Raw genomic sequence first — 5,194 nt, forward strand, 5'->3', positions numbered from 1 at the left:
TTTATATTAATTTGTGAAATTGTTGGATGTTGAGATCTTGATGAGTAACTTTTAGTTTGATATAAGTGTTTTAAATAATTTTGATATTTTAAGAATTATGAAGAATTATAATTATAAATTTATAGAGTGTTTGGAGAACTCACCAATAACGTTAAGTTTGTTGAAAGGCTAACAAAAATTTTAAATTTTTTAAGACACTGTAGCTTTAAATTAATTCATAGTAGAATAATTAAAAAAATATTTTAATAAAATTATAATTTATAAATTATGTTTAATGTTATATAAACTTTATTAAACAACACTATTTATATAAACAAATGTAATTATTTTAAGTCCGTCTAAAGTATTGAGCTAGTTAATCATAATTTTAAATTTTTAATATTGACGAGATTATTTAAAGAACTCATAAATAATTAACTTTAGTACTCTTATTAAAAATAAAAAAAATGACTTAAAAAAATTTATGAGTTTATTTTTATTTTAGACAATATTTATGTTAAACTCATAGTTATATTTTAGAATTGAAAAAAACTTATAATTTAAATATAAAACATCTTTTGTATTACTTTGACGTAATAAAAATTATAATTTTTTTTATTAAAATTGTTTATATATGTTAACTCCATTTAAGATATAAAAGAGTAATTGAAACAAAACTAATAAATCATCATAAGACATATTTTAAGTGAAGACAATACACATTTTTTATTAAGTTGGTAACTTCTTTATATTATGATTTCAAAAGATTAAGTTTTTTTTTTCTTAAGAAGTTGAAATTAATTTTGTAGGTTAATGCTAAAGGATTCTCATATTTTAGATTATAAATTTTTTTAAAAAACAAATTACAGGAAAGACTAGAAAAAAAAAACATTTATATTCTTCTCATATAAGTTAGTTTTGCTCCACGTGTTTAACACTAATTGTACCAAGCTATAATACGAAAATAACAAGCTATTTTGGGTCAACTAAATATACATAAAAATGGCACAATTTAGGTAAAAAGAACAAAATTCAGAATATATGTTGGCAACTTCATAATTAGTTATTCTAAATGACGAATAACAAAACCAATATAAACTATGTCACAGTGGAGTGCTATACCATGACTTAATGACATGATCTGCTTGTGTGAAGAAATTTCCTATTGAAAAAAATTCTAATCTACCCAATGAATATATAATGTGAAGAACCAATTTTTTTATGAGAGAATTTAAAGAAAACCAAATTGAGAGCGTATTTAATAAATACTTAAGAAATCTAAAGGTTAATAGTACACAATACAGGCCAAAATCTATTAACAAAGCTATGTATAGAAAGTCTTGCGGATTAAGAAAGCCAATCATTAAGACATTTGCAACAATCACCAATGGAAAATATACATGATTGTACAAAAATAGGCGAAATATTCTTCAATGACTACACCAGAAAGAACAATAGAAGAAACAGTAAACATTTCAGTGAGAGAAACCGTACTTAGAAAGGAAGGATGAGAATAATAAAAGAAGCAACATAGAGAAATGAAAGTGTTACATGCATTCAATGGAACATAAAAATACATGTTGATATTAAACTATCAATTTTTAAATAAAGGACAATAAATGTATGATATTAAAATTGTGATTTGATGAAAACAATTAAACGAATTTATATATATTGCTAAACATTTGGACAATCGTATACTCAAACATACATTATTGTGAAATTATAAGTGAAATCCAAATTTGTCAATGATTAATGCAAAAGAAAATACAAAACAATCACTAATAATACTCATTCAATGAAGAAAAAAAATGAAAAATAATATAAGCAAGAAAATAATCATTAATAATAATCATTCAAAAAAAACAAACTACCGGTCCTTGTTTCTCTATAAACATGACAACAACTTATGTAAGAAAAATTTCTTCAACTGCACCAATTTTATTAGAACTCAAAAGCTTTAAAGCCAGAGAATGTACAGAAATAGAAAAATGAATATATACTACCGCAAATAATAGAACATATTACTATAAAATTAAAGTTTAAATACATATTGTTAATATTTTCAATTTCAATTTTTAGTTTGATATCTTAATAGTTGGGTTTTTTTTAATTTGCATTTTACAATTTATTGTAGTCTCCAAATATCAACAATTACATGACAGGACTGTGATAGGTTTATTCACCCTTAAAAGTGAAAAGAAAGAATACTAGCTGAAATGAAGATCATATTTTATCAAAGAAGAAGCTTATTAAATCCAAAACATCTGATCACTTCAATGTAGTAAAACAAATAATTAAGAGACTATTATAAAAAAATTAACTAAAAACAGTAAAGGAATTGGATAGGTATTCTTAACTTATTCGTCAAGGAAAAGCAAATTAAATAAAAATATTTAAAGTAATAATGACTTTTGGCAAACTTATGTGCATTAGAAAAGTTAAGGGTGAAAAGAGTATGAAGTTATTAAATTCACTAACATTCTTCAAGAATAGAGATCTAAGTGTAGAATCTTCAATTTACGTCCTTGATAAAGAAATTCATTCTTTCACTGCAAATTAAAAAGAAATGCAAAAGAAATGAAAGCATACATAACAATACTTCATGAAATAGGTCAAAAAATTTATTCAACCATTTTTAATCTTTAAAAGATTTAAGACCTTGAAACTTACAGCAAAATTTACAAAGCAAGACTTAAGGTTCGAAATCACCTCTCTACCTCTTATGTGCATTTTAAATTCAGAAAAATCATTGGGAAGCCTTTTGTGGTGAAATTCATTACCTACCTTCATCAAAAGAATAATTGTCGATGAAAGTTTAAGCAAACAACTTTTTAAGCTTTTCAAGACATTTATGAAGAGAAGTGATGTCTGACTTGAATCTTTTGAAGACGAAGTCACGTTACTTCAATCAACAATTCTCTGCTCCTCTCACTCTTTCAAAACTTGTTCGCTACTATATATAATTCAAACTACCATAATAAGCTCATAATTTGAAGAAAACAAAGCAATAAAATGATTGCAAATGAAAACCCTTTCAATTACCCTTTTTATTTGCCTTGTACTATTCACGGCACCATTTCATATGATGAAGGGAAAACATGAAAAAAAAATTGTAGAAGAGAACATTGTGTTAAAAGATGTGAAAAAAAAATTAGTAAAAGAAGAAAACATGCTGTGTCGATTATTAAAAAAGATTAAAAAAAATACAAAAATAAGGAACAAATGATTTTGTTCATGAGGCGAAGAAGAAAAAGAAAAGGAAAATAAACTGAAAATATAAATAAAAAATAAGAATGACAAATTAAGTCACAAGTATTGATATAGTATAAATTTTAAGTTTGAATTTAAATTATAAGAGGTAATGATTAATAATCAGTAATTAAAGCAGTAAGAGATGTATAATAATTTATGTCAAAAATCTCTTGTACTTTTTAGATGATTTTCTAAATATAGTTTTTAAATTTATAGTTCTAAATACTTTACATATTTTGTAGTTTTTTTCTTCTTTTCTTATTTATTTAAAACAAGAAAATCTTATATATAAATAAAATAAAAATACTTGATTGATCAATGAAAGAGGTGAAATTTTATAAGAAAATCAAATGCACCATAGATTAACCCATGTTATATTTTACTTTGGACTAGCCATATTTTATATATATTGTACACATGCGAATCAAATTCCGTTTAGAACAACAATATCCTCTTAATTAAAATTTTCATTAATTGTTTTAAAATTTACTTTCCTAATATAATTTAATATTATATAGTAAACATATAGCTAAAAAAATTTATAAAAATTTTAGTTAAACTAATATTTTAACATGTATTTAATTTAGAATATCTTAGATAATTTTTTTTTTTTACCAATTCTGCAAAAAAATCATAAAAAGTAAATGTTATCAAACATGACTATATTCTAAAAGCTAGCTAATATTCATGTTGTCACATTGGATATTATATTATTGGCTTAAATAAGTTTTCATTTCTGTAAATGTGTTATTTTCTGAATTAATTTTTTATAAAAAAAAATTGTTAGTGTATACTAGAGACTAAATATTAACAATTTTCTTTATATAGAAACTAGTTAACAAACAACATTTATAGAAATTTAAAAAATTATTTAAGCCTTTTATTATTTATAAAATAATATACAAGTTATATTAAAAGTCATGTATTTGTAAGATAGTTTTTGTAATATTTTAAAGAATACATAAAGAAACCTGTTATTTACTTAATAAGAGAACAATTTTAATGTTTAATTAAAGTATAACTAATGATAATCATAATAAAATAAGGCTTAAATAAGGTAACGGGAGGACAGTATTTGCATGATTTATTTGCTATATTCTCACAAACAATCATAAACATACATATGGTAGATGGAGCATGTAGAATGATGTAATTCATCAACCATTATTAGCTTTCTCAATAAATGGATCTTACGATCGATCTCTTTACAATAATCTATTTACAAAAGAAAAAAGAAACCATAGCACAGTAAAGGATACAATATCCTTTTAAATCTAAAACACAAAAAAAAGTAAAATCATATCCTCTCAAACCCAAGATTAAAAATAGTAAACACTTGGTGCTAAAGTAACGAGGTGATCAAGAGTTGTGCCATCTAAGTTCTAGGATTTTAATTGAATATGTAAACACTTCGTCAAACCAATGTGCAAATCAAGAATGGTGTGATCTTTTATGAATAAATTTTATGACTTGCAGTCGATAGAATCATTCACATACAGGATTGGTAGTACGGTACATGCAAAATAGAGGATGAATATAATAAAAAATGTGCTTACTCTTTGAAGTGATCGAGCATAAAAATAAGGTGGATTGGTCATTCCTATATGGAGCATTGTGTTCATATCATCTTATAAATCAACATCAATAAAATTATTAAATTATCTATTTATCAATCATTCATCTTGAAATCATCAACTAATTGACCGATAACAATAAAAATGAACAAACTTTCATACCATTTATACATATAAATATTTTTATTAATTTATCTATTATTTTCATGTAGTTAAACCGATTTACATTATATGATAAGAAAGATTGAATGAATACAACATAGAATTGAGAAATACTCAATAGAATTTTTTTTAAAAATATAAACTTAAATATATTAAGTTTGAGAAAAATATTTGTGAAGATAAAAAATTTAGAATATATATATATATATATATATATATATATA

Source organism: Abrus precatorius, unplaced genomic scaffold (assembly GCF_003935025.1).
Source record: "Abrus precatorius isolate BTA unplaced genomic scaffold, Abrus_2018 Scaffold7, whole genome shotgun sequence".
NCBI classification, from domain to species: domain Eukaryota; kingdom Viridiplantae; phylum Streptophyta; class Magnoliopsida; order Fabales; family Fabaceae; genus Abrus; species Abrus precatorius.